General features: G+C 45.2%; 1 long non-coding RNA gene across 1 annotated transcript; it reads right to left on the bottom strand.

Moving 5' to 3' along the window:
* Positions 1-235: 235 nt before the first annotated feature.
* LOC148684745 (uncharacterized) lies at positions 236-10,811 on the bottom strand. The gene is made up of 3 exons (XR_015951688.1): positions 10,426-10,811; positions 6,613-6,864; positions 236-537 (listed from the first exon to the last, which is right to left on the bottom strand). It is a non-coding gene; the product is annotated as an uncharacterized LOC148684745 (long non-coding RNA).
* Between the last annotated feature and the right edge of the window lie 2,028 nt (positions 10,812-12,839).

Here is a 12,839-nt window from a genome sequence, read left to right as displayed (position 1 = left end):
GCTTCCTACAGATTAACAAGGGCTGTTCATATAGCTAGCACAAGTGAATGAAACTGATGTTTCAGTGTTGTATGTATATTTCATGTTTTCCCCCACTGAAAAATGCCCATACGAATATGCAGCTTGCTTTGCATGTCACCTTTTCAAAAAATCTCTAATTCCCACCCTCTGCAGCAGTTTAAAGACAAAGTAGCCTTTCCCAGATTTGAGCCGCATGCCTGCACAGTTAGATTAATTCAGTTTATTGGCACCTTAATAACTGACACAGCAGAACGCATTTCCATGACTTGATGATAATTGGGAGAAGAGGGGGGCATTAGTACAGCTTTTCTGTACAGCATTTTGAACATGCAATATTCAATGCAGCAGGGAAATTGTCTTCCCCAATCTGTTGTCTTCCGGTTGTCTTGGATTGCATACTTTATAATCCCTGATGATCGGCCATGCTGCGTGAAGCTGATGGGAGTTGTAGTACAAAACCTCTGTTGGAGGAAGCCGAGGGACCGAATCCCCCATTTTCTACTTTAACACCTGGTTCTGAACAGGAAAAAAAAAAACACACCTGTATTTTCATTTCAATGCATGCCATCATGCACAGGAAACTGAAAAGTCTTGGCTATTTCTGAAGGTTGACCAAGCTGTATTTGAAGTAGAACTAAGCCAAAGTTTACCAGAATCCCCTTTTTTCCCCTGAGAAAATTCTGAGATGTTCCTTTCTCTCATTAACGCCCTATCCCCTCACTCCCAAAGAAGGGCACCTTGCAGAATTTTCTCACAATACCCTCCATCTTTTACGGGGGGTGGTGGTGCAGCCCCTGCTTTCTACCCCCACTAATGGCACTATGTGCAGGGTATTGTTGATATAAATGGTGATTAGACTGCTAATGCTGTTGCTGCCATTTGAACCAGCAGCAAGGGAGCAAGGTAGGGGGTGGGGGTGGGGAAAACTATCCTATTCACACTTCTAATGGTAACCTTAACCCCAAAGAAATTGTTGGATAGCATGTGCTCCACTTGGAGAAACTTGGTTTGATGCCCTTATACCACCTTCACGCTTGAGAGGTCAGTTGTGCAATATTCTAATCTAACTAGCCTTCACAATTTGAGATTCACCAAACCAAAAACAGCAAGGCCCATGCAGAGCTTGTCTTGTTAAGTGGGAGTCTTGTTAGAGATGAAAAAGAAAGTTTAAAAACCTTTTATGCATCGTCCGATTCTACACTAATCGATCAAGTATCTATCATGCACTTCCAAAGGCAGTCTTGTTTAGGGGAGTTTTTAATGTTTAATGTTTTATTGTATTTTTAATATTCTGCCGGAAGCCGCCCAGAGTGGCTAGGGAGGTCCGGCGAGATGGGCGGGGTATTTATTATTATTCTCAGCTATCTTGCAAAACTAATTCTACATGCCTCATTCTAACTGAAGCCCTGCCAAAGCACGATAACGCTGGCACCAGATATGTGGCTCCGACAGACTCACAGTCCATGAGACATGCCATTGTGCCACCACTGGCTAAATTAACTTAGCATTGTGCACCAGTACACAGTAACACGGGGATGCAGGTACCACTGTGGTTCAGCTGCTGGCTGCTGGTTCATGGAGGAGGCTGGGGGCGGAGGGTTAGGGAGACACCTGGAAGAATCTGCCCTGGAGTCCGACGAGTTGCCCCTGGAGGTGGAGGCCTTCCAGGTCCTGGGTATGGAGACCCCCCCCCGATATAACACCCCCACCCTTAAAATAAGAACCAGGCCCTGTGCAAAGGATGTTCAGTTGTCTGATGCTGAGCTGGTGCTCACTATTCACAATTCAAAAACAGACCAGCTGGGCAAAGGCGCTTTGCTGAGGCTGCCTGCCACTGGTAAGCTCGGACCTTGCCCAGTGAAAGATGCCAAGAAATATTTGTCTCTTCACCCACCCCTTCCTGGCTCACAAGGATGGGTCCATTAAAGAGGCATCAGTTGGCTGCAGTGATGCGTAAGGCAATTGCAGCATGTAGCCTGCTGGCAAGGGCGTACCCACCATGCGGCAAGTTAGGGCAGCTGCCCTACTCTAGAAGCAGGGCTGGTGGGCAGAGGCGGAGCACAGCCCGGCGGAGCGCGAGTTCGCCATTCCCGCCGCACCGCGCCGCACCCTCCCTCCAGCTCCCCGGCGCGCCCTCTGGCAAGGCCAAGCGTGGCGGGGAACCAGAGAGCGCGGCGCGGCGGGCGGGAACGCTGAACTCGCGCTCCGCTGGGCTGGGCTCCGCCTCCGCCTACCAGCCCTGCTGCTAGGGAGGGGCACAGCCCGGCGGAGCACGAGTTCGCCGTTCCCGCCCACTTTGTGGCCCCTCCCCTTCCGTGCCTTGGCCCCTCCCCTTGCCCCCCCCTAGTTTTGATCCTGGGTACGCCCATGCCTGCTGGCCAGTGAGTTTGCACCTCATTCCTTCCATATTGGGGCAGCTACTACTGCTGCGCATTGGAGCCTGTCCGTCAACAGGATTAGGGATCTGGGCTGCTGGAAATCTGAAGCATACAAGGGTTATGTTTGGATGCGGTGCTGAGGTGCAGTTGCTAATGTTGTTTTGTTCATTCCTAGGTCTGCCTACCCTGCACATCTCGATAGTTGGGCACAGCATTGTCCACTGGGCCAGCAAGAGGGCGGCGGAGTCTGGATTTGGATGCAGGCTTGGGCTCCCCGACCACATGAGGGTCTTCTTGGGAGAGTCTTCTCCCAAGCGGTGCGGGCGAAGGTGTCTGCGGAGGCACACCTCCGTGGCAGTGGTGCAGCTGGGCGCAATTGCCGGAAGCCCCCGGCTGAGCTTGCAGTCCTGCATGCAGGAGGACTTTGAAGTGTTGAAGGTGGCTTTTACTGGACTCAAAACATGGTCACTGATGGCGTGTAGCATGGTAGCCAACGCCCAGCTGCCACCGAGAGTGCCTAGATGAGCATTCAGAGTGCAGTGGCCAAAAAGGTTCTGGCCTTGGGCAGGATGGTGAGCCGTCACCCGGGCATTACCTTCCGTGATGCGTCCCTTTACAGGCTTGATGGGGTTCATCTGTCTGTGATTGGGAATGATTATGGCTGACCTCCTTGTCAGCGGTATAAAGGGATTGGTTACAGGTGTGAGTGGTTGGCGGCGAGCGCAGGTGCTCGTGTGGCAGATAGGCTCTGGTTCAGGTGATAGGGATGGGGGAACGCTCTTGCCATCCCTATATGAAGGGTATTCCATTAAAGGAATCCAGGAACACTATGGTTTGGTCAACCCTGTGAGGGGGTTGTGCCTGTGCCTGACTCCAGGGGGACATCTGGATGGTGGACATAGCCTGTTCCCGGCTTTCCACCTATCCAGGTGTTCACCCTAGGCTGACCTATGGTTGGAGCCCAGGGTCAGTGCTACCTGCAAGGGTGCAGGGAGCTAGTCGAACCAGAGCCTATGCAACCACTCCCTTGCTGTAATCAATAAAGTTGTGGCCTAAATTCTGCCAAAAACCAAGCCAAAATTTGAATCTGTGTGATTTTATTTAAGGGGGAGGTTTAAAGGTCTGAACACGCAAAAGACTGCTGTTATCTACAGAGAGGGGGAAGGGAAGACTTGCTTGGCAACCTGGCAGTTACTATTGAAACTTTGCAGTGCGTACAGACAGGCATGCGAGTTTCATCCATGGCCGTTTTGCCCATTAAGTCTGTGGTTGGCTGGGAGGCACGAGGCATTATTGGCAATGACAGTGCAAATCAGGCAGACAGGTAGTGGGGGGTCCCTAGATAGCTTAGCCCTCCGGACCCTGGGGCAAGTGTACCCATGTGCCTCTCTGCTCCATAGGCCTTAGAAGGTGGTGGACTCCCATTCATTGAAGGTTTCTAAGATGGCCATCTGTCAGGGTCCAGCTGGATGATGAAGTGTGGTTGGAGACACTAGCCCAGGCATAGGCAAACTCAGCCCTCCAGATGTTTTGGGACTACAACTCCCATCATTCCTGACCACTGGGTCCTGTTAGCTAGGGATGATGGGACTTGTAGTCTCAGAACATCTGGAGGGCCGAGTTTGCCTATGCCTGCACTAGCCCAAGCCCCCCCCCCCGGATGGGACAGAGGAAGAAGACTTAGGCCCAGGACAGTGGTGGTGGGACACTGAGGATTGGTCTGTGGAAGGAACAAGCTGGGAGTTGATAGAAGCAGGAGGTCTGAGTGAACACAGGGGGTCAGAAGAAGAAAGCAGTCCCAGGACAGGATAGTGTGCCAAGGGTTGCAGTGTGAGCACAGACTTTGACAGGGAGGAGCCAGATGCTGTTGCCCAACAACTGGACGGCCCCTCTTCAGCCATCTCTCCTCCTCCACTGACACCTAGATCATGAAGAGCCTTGCATGTTGCTGAGCAATTGGCCAGGCAGGCCCAGAGGTGGATCCCTCCCCACCGGAGTTTGCGGCTGCTTGGGAGGAGTCCAGAGGGAGAGGGTAGAGTGGGAGGGAGGGGGCCAAATGCCAGTCCCAGTAACGTCTTCAACTAGGGCAGATAACTCCAGGTGCACTCTTGTGTTTTTACTTTTTGTGAATTAAACTTGATTGCACTTCGTGTCTCCTCTTCCTGAGCGGTGGATGAACCTGCATTCCTGACAGCCCTTTGGCACCATATGCCATGGACTCTTTAGTTGATTCCTGCATTGCAGAGGGCGGAACTAGATGGCCCTCAGGGTCCCTTCCAACTCTATGATTCTGTGATCCTATGAATCTAAAAAGCCTGATTCAAAAAAGAAAAAAAAAAGAAATGGGAAGAGACACTGAAACTTTAGGCTTCAGATTTAATTGTAGCACCATACCCATAGCAACACCCATGGCATCTTGATTTTATGCAAACGCCCATTGACAGCTAAGAATAAGTTTCTGTCTGAGTTCTTTTGTCCCTGGTGATAGAGATGTCCTTAGACAGAATTTGATAGTTAATAGGACCAGATTATTCATAGAAAAATGTGTAAGTCTTTGACCTAATACATGGGTCAGAAGCATGATGATCCAATTGTAAAATTCAGATGCAAATATGTTAATAGATACACACCATAATTAGATATTGTGATGTGGTAAATCAAATTAGAGCCCTGTGCACCTCCATTTCTTTCCGTCTTCCAAATCTGGCATTACATTTTGTAATTAAAAAATTGGGAGCCTAGCTAATTAGAAAAAAAGTAAATTATCTTTCAAGAATTTGTCACCGGATCAAGTATCATGCGTTTGATAGCAACTTATTGCTTTGCGTTTTTAATTAGCATCACCACCATTAGATCAGATGCATCAAGTTTGACATATTACAACATCCCTTGATGTTAGCAACCTGATCCAAGAGAAAATGCCCTCCATTTTCATGCAAAAAGCCAGCACCTCCTATTTTTATTATTCCACTTATATTTATCCCTTAGTTGCTAATCAGGATGTCACTGCTTTAAATCACTCCTCTACCATGAATCCACTAGGGGTTGTATTTAACAGTAGCCGCACTCAGAGTAGAAACATGCAAATTAATGAACCTGTTGGTCATGTCCATAACTTTGAGTGGGATTAGCATTAGATACAACCCTAGGCCATCTGAGACAAGCCAATGACAAGCCATCCCCTTTCAGTGCCCCCTCCCCTTGACTGTAATATGGTAGATAGAAATATTGACAAACCTTTCAGGCTTGTAAGGATGAAGCATGCAGAGCACTTTAAACGACTGAAAGCATTCTACAGATGTTCAGTGCTATCATTTTATTTATGCATTTATTTCACTTACAGTCGGCCTTTCACTCAATGAGCTCAAGGCAGCACACCTGGTTCTATCTCCTCCTTTTAGATAGACTGGGCTACGATTGATGGTGACTGGTTGTCAGGGAGTGGCTGAATGAGGAAGGGTGGTGCAGACAGCCCTCCCAAGAGCTCCCCAAGGAGGACACAGATGATGAATTAGACCTCGGATTGTGGTGGTGGGACACTAAGGAGCAGTCTGCAGAAGGGACAAGCTGGGAGGTGCTAGAAGCAGGAGGGTTGAACGATCCAGGGGGGAGAAGGGTCAGAAGAAGGAAGGCCTCCTAAGACAGGATTAGAGGCTGAGAGTCACAGTGTGAGCACAAACTCAGAGAGGAGTCAAAGGTTGCCCTTGCTACCCAGCAGCAGGCCAGTCCCAGTTCTGCTGGCTCTCCTCCCCCTCTAACACCCTACTTGAGGAGCATCCTGCACATTGCCAAGGAATGGGTTAAACAGGTCCAGAGGAGCCCACCTGCTTGACGCAGCCTTTGTCTGCTTGGGAGGGATCCAGAGTGAGAGGTGAGTCACTGCTGATTACCAGGACGGAGAAGTTGTAGGCAGTAGGTGGCAGGGAGAGTGGCACAGTGAAAATGCATTGGCAAGAATGCTAGATTGCCTCCACTGGTGTGTTTGCACCACACTGAGCCTCCCATTTCCTCACCACTTCCAAGAAGAAGAAGAAGAAGAAGAAGAAGAAGAAGAAGAAGAAGAAGAAGAAGAAGAAGAAGAAGAAGAAGAAGAAGAAGAAACAACTCTCCTTCTGGGAAGCTGGGTAAAGCCCCCTGTCCCATCATGTCATTTACTATGAGTTATTTGTGGTCTCACCATTCCACTGGCCACATGCACATAGTACAGTCATACCTTGTTTTGCGACCGGGATCCATTCCAGAGCCACGGCTGCTAGCTGAAAAGGATGCAGGGCAAAGCATCTGCACATGTGCGCAGAGCGGTTTGTGCTTCTGTGCATGTGGTGAACCCGGAAGTAACCTGCTCCGGTACTTCTGGGTTTGCCGCGGACGTTCGATGGAACGGATGCTAGACGAGGCGGACGTTCGTAGAGGTGTTTGCATTTAAAACACTTAGCTTCCCCCAATGAATATGGGAAACTGAGACCTGCGGGTATATGGCGGTATACAAATTTTAATCATCATCAACCCCTCATAGAGCGAAAATTCTCAGCATCCTTAACAAGTTAAAGCTCCCAGAATTCTTGTGGGGAGGGGAAAACATGCATATTAAATGTTCTTTAGATGCGTGTTGTGGAGGTGACCAGGCAAAATATCAACAACCACCTTTTTATTATGGCTAAATGTTATATGGTTGCATAAGTGTTATGGCCGCATCGGATGTTTGGCTTCCGAAAAACATTTGAAAACCAGAACATTTACTTCTGGGTTTTCGGCATTCGGGAGCCAAAATGTTCCAAAATGGAGACATTCGGGATGCAAGGTTTGACTGTAGTAGACATTTATTGGGAGGAAATGATATATTTCAATTATAGTCAAAGATTTAAAATATGAAGTGATATATACTATTGTATCATTGTGCATTTTATTGTGTTTGAAATATTTTGTAAGCTTTCTTTAGAAAAATCGGGGAAGGTTACTGACTATCCCCATAGTAACAGGACAGGGGGTGACACTTCCTTTTTCTAAAATGGATTTGGCCTCGGATTCTGTGATAAATACGGCAGCCCCTCCAAGCGCTTTGGATTAAGGTAGCCTTTTTTAAACAACAGCAACAATGAATTGAGGTTCAAGGTGAATCTTGCTGCACAACCCTATGTCTTTGTCACCAGTAAATAAAATATGGATGGTTTGCAACCTTAATGTTATGATCCTGCCTATGCGTACCTTAATATCATCAGTGTTATGTATACAAAAAAACCAAGTTACTTTAAAAATGTGCCATGATGGTACATGGAAAAGTCCTTTATAGAAAGAGAACATCCAACTCCATTAGGATTATCAACCAAAATCAGACTCAACCGGCACCAAGGGGTGCCTTAGAAGAGCAAGGTTAATGGGCTCCCTGCAGCCAGTTCTGTGAGTAGCACCGGCTTAGGGAGCTGATCGAAAACAGTCCCAAGTAAATGTAACACAATGCTTCATTACTTCTGGTTACAGATGTTCTTTTGAAAGAAACCTCCCATTTACTCTGCAATCCTAAAAAAACAATTTCCTATGAATACGTACCACTTAACAAAATGCAACCTATGGTGCAATCCTATGCATGGCATCTAAGAAATAAGATCCAATTAACAGGTGAGTTTGTAAGTGTGCATAGGATTGCAGCCTTACTGTTGAGTTAACCATTCAAAAGGAATAGATCAAACAGGAAGGGGGGAGGAGTAGCATTGGATGTAAAGGATGTGTCCATTTGTGAAGAGATCCATGACCTGGAGCAGGCATCCCCAAACTGTGGCCCTCCAGATGTTTTGGCCTACAACTCCCATGATCCCTAGCTAAGAGGACAAGTGGTCAGGGATGATGCGAATTGTAGTCCAAAACATCTGGAGGGCCGAAGTTTGGGGATGCCTGACCTGGAGCATTGAAGGCAGAGTAAAGTATGGTTAAAAATGGTAAGGGAAACAACAGTGACTTTACTGTGGGTGACTCCTATAGACCTCCAAGCCAGTTTGAATACTTGGATGATGTCTTTCTACAACAGATTACAAAATATTCAAAAAGGAGAGCCATTGTAATCATGGGAGACTTACTACCCAATATTTCTTGGAATTCAAGTTCTGCCAATAATGTTAGGGCCAACAAATTCCTCCATTGCCTAATAGAGAATTTTATTTCCAAGAAGGTGGAAGAAGCAAGAAGGGGATCATCTATCTTGGACCTGGTCTTCACCAACCACGAGGAATCGATTTACAAAGTGGTAGAACTTTGGGAGGAATTGATCATGTTCACTTGGGTTTCACGATACAGAGAAAAGGGAGAGCTAAGTGTAGTTGGACATGCACTCTGGACTTTAATAAGGCTGATTTCAAATAGCTTAAAGAATGGTCAGAGAGGGGAAGGGAATCCAAGAGGGACGGGAGTTTCTTAAAGGCAGTGCTTTTTCCCCAGGAGGTACTCGAGGGTACACAGTACCGGCACCTCTTTTTGTTGATGTTAAAAATTGTGACACTTAATGTAACAACTTCTTGGTGAGTACCGACACTTATCTTCCTAGAAAAAAGCACTGCTTAAAGGTGATATATTGAAGGCACAAATGCAGACAATTCCAACAAGAAGGAAAAGTGGGAGACACGTAAAGAGACCAGTGTGGTTGCATAAGAAGCCTGCTGATGGCCTGAGATGTAAGAAGGGCATACAGTGGAACCTCGGTTTATGAACACCTCGGTTTACGAATTTTCAGTTTACGAATGCTGTGGACCCATCTGGAACGGATTAATTCACTTTCCATTACTTTCAATGGGAAAGTTCGCTTCAGTTTATGAACACTTCAGTTTATGAACAGACTTCTGGAACCAATTGTGTTCATAAACCGAGGTACCACTGTATTCAGTATAAGAACTAGAAGAAAGGAGAAACAGTGAAAGAAAATTATACACAAGTAGTCAATAGTTGCAGGCAGAAGGCCAGGTGGGCCAAAGCTCAGAATGAGCTCAGATTTGCAAGAGAGGTTAAAAATAATTGTAAAAAAGTTTATTTGGCTAGGTTCAATGCAAAAGGAAGTACAAACAAGTAGTAAGTCCTCTACGTGGAGAAGATGTAGAAATACTATTGGGTGACAGAGAGAATTTGGAACTGCTCAACACCAACTTTGCCTTTGTCTTCACCCCAAGCTGTTTGGTGAAACATCTGCTCAGTTAGTGAGTGATACATTTCAAATAACATCAGAATAAACATGCTCCTCAGTAAACAATTTTGTGTATCATTTTCCTAACATGATCCCTGTATTTAAGCATAGAAGAAAAACATCATGTGTGAAGGAGTCCTCAGTATTTACAACCTTGCCCCATGCTCACTCACTTCTTATTACCTTTTTGCCCATTTATCTTGCTTTAGCTGACCGAACCAATTGAAGTGAATTGGAGAAAAGGCAGCAGAATCAGACCTTATGTTAACATTTCCATCTGACATATACTCCATAATTGCACTTAATCTAAAATGGCTGCAAGCAAGCATGAACCAAGAACAATCCTCATCACTAAGCCAGGATGCCAAATACAATTATACACCTGCACAACTTCAATGTAGTATTGAGAAAGATTGTCCATCCCTCCTCTTTTTGTGTGCGCCCATATAATCTGTATCAGCATCAATTAATTCCTGCTCTAATAGCACACCAAGTCAAGCTTTTGGCATTCACACATTAGATCATGTCAAACTGAAGATCCAACAGTCTCTGGCTCTGCAAAAGCTTTGATTCAAATTAATTTAATATCATATAGCAGGTACCCCGGCTAGCTGCTGGCAGGCTTTGAACTGATCATTTGATTATACCCATTCTTTATATTTAAAATAGCAGGGCTTTAATTGTAACGCAGCCTGTACCCAAAGCGGCATTTCCACTTGGAGATGACATTGATATGACAATCAGAGTGATAGCACAGTTCTTCTTTTGCGAGGAAAAGTGCTAACAATAATTTAAATCTCACATATTGAATGATTCATATTGCTAATATTTTTTCCTGCATCCTGTATACTTTTCACCTACATTTTTGCCAGGCTGTAGAGAGAAGATCCATGAAGATGATCCTCAAATGTTGTGTGATGGGGAGTAGAAAAATCTATTACTTTGGGTCTTCTGAGCAGACTTGTATAAAATTGCACTGGTAGAGATTGAAATGCCACCCGATATCCCAACTAGTCTTAGGCAAGAAACTCTCCTTCATCCTCAGTCTGTGGATAACAATAGTGAACTACCTTAAACAGTTGTAGGGATTATAATAAACTTACTACATACTACATAATACAGAGTCATTTCAATACTCTAAATCAGAGGTGCTAACCTGTGGCCGTCTAGAAATTTGTTGTACTACAACACCTTCAATCTAAGAGGTGCTAAGAACTATCATCATATCAATTCATAGTTTCCCTATCTTTAAAATATATTCTCTGTTTAGTCAACTCACATGCCTTTCTTTCTATCTATCCCATAGTGCTGTAAAGGAAACACAAGAGCTCTCCTCCGTGTTTTTGCTGCTCTGTACCAAGAGCAGAACAAGTTTATCTTCATAGGAGCCTAGCAACAGTCTGCACTCAACTGATTTTTCTCCTGCCATCTCTTCAGTGGAAATGCCAGTTGATGCCAAAACCATGCTGATAGCTTTTAAGTGTAGAAACATGATATGAGGCTGCATAAAAGAGCTTACAGCTCATAAATATATCCCAAGAGAGCTTTACATCTGAAATGGAGTCAATTAAGGCAATTTCACCTTCATTAATCAAACAAAGTACATTATTGTACAGAAAGTGAGGAAACTGCACGGGGAAAGAAAATCAAACATGAAGTAAATGTATATATGGATTCTCCAAGCTGAACGGGGAACTGAGAAACGAGAGATGGAAATTGTATAGGGAATTGAACAAATACGGGAAACTGCTTCTTATTCTGCTCACATCATGTGTGGTGGGTGGGTGGAAAATAAAGAATCCCAAGTTCCATTTCCCTCATCAGCACCAACATGGATTTCTGGATGTGAAAAATCTGGCCAGGCTCCTGGGGGGTAAGAGTCATCTCTGAAATGTAATTTGATGTCCTTCCTCAAACCACTTCAATTGGTTTGGTCAACTGGGGGCAAAAAGGAAATTGCAGCTGTCATAAATTGCTGCTTTGATATTGCCCTCAAGACTCAAGAGATCACAGAAGCCTTTAATAATGACACGACTTTACTGGGCACACAGCTACGCAGCAGTTTTGAATGTGGCCGTGTTGTAAAGCATTCAGGAAACACTTGTGCCCTCTCACTTCCTGTTTCTCCTAAAAACTCGTCCCGTTCTCACAAAACCTTCCTTGCATTCAGGGAACCTGTGAGGTGGTGGTGGGAACTCACCCACTGACCATGCCCCCCCCATGTGCCCACTGGTCATATCTGCTAGTGGGTGTATATTTGACATGGACACACATTCAACATTAGTAGAATGTGATTAGTAGAAAATGGTTGCACATTTGACATGTGAAAGAGGCCCTACATGCCTACAGCGACTGTATGAGAGGGGGAGCAAATCTCTGCGAACTGCTGTGATGAAACCTTTGCAAATAATTATTTAAGAGGGTGATCCCTGCCTCCTGCTCCTTTTAACATTGATAACTACACTTCGGCAGAGTTTGAGTGAATGTGTTGTGTGACTGAGATCTCTTGCATAAATGAAATATATTGTTTTTGAAAACTGGTACCATTGCCTTGGTCTCTGTACTTTCCAACCTCTAATCCTGGATTGCCTTAGGCTAAACTGCTTCTCTTAGGCTTCTGCTACCCTGATGGCAATTCCTACCCACTCACTAAGTAGAAAAACTTAAAGACTGACTTAAGGTCCCTACTGTTGTCCTTTTTATTATGCTTTCATGATGATTTGTGCTAACAACGCTATCTGGACAGTCAAGCATGATCTCACTTTCAATAATATTTGCACTCATGAAAGTGTTGGGGCTGTCAATCCATCACTAATGCACTATTAGTAAATCCATCACTAATGCACTATTATTATGTCAAGGGACATGTTTCAGAATACACTTGCAATTAAACACCGCTCTGAAGGCGCCCTTAGATCCTATCTGCAAGTGTTTTATTGAATAGTCACATTATATATCACCCTTCCTTAAAGAATCTCAGAGCAATGTGTATCGGTGGAGAAGGGCAGGATGTTTTCTCTCCAAAGAGTGTCAACACCTACTAAGTTTCAGAGATGGAACATTAGGGTTGCCAGGTCTCGGTGGAGAACCCATTGTTGCTGGATTGCAGCTATCTTAAGGGCTTCAGGGAGACTATCATGTGCATCTCAGATATTTCTTATACAGTCATACCTTGGTTGTCAAACACCCTGGAACTCGTACGTTTTGGTTTCCGAATGCCAAATCCTGGAAGTGATTGTTTCCGGTTTACGAATTTTCTTTTGGAACTCAAACAT

This window comes from Zootoca vivipara, chromosome 8, assembly GCF_965207765.1.
Source record: "Zootoca vivipara chromosome 8, rZooViv2.hap1.1, whole genome shotgun sequence".
Classification (NCBI taxonomy): Eukaryota; Metazoa; Chordata; class Lepidosauria; order Squamata; family Lacertidae; genus Zootoca; species Zootoca vivipara.
The sequence above is the reverse complement of the archived record's forward strand: the minus strand, read 5'-3'. Positions and strand labels throughout refer to the sequence as shown.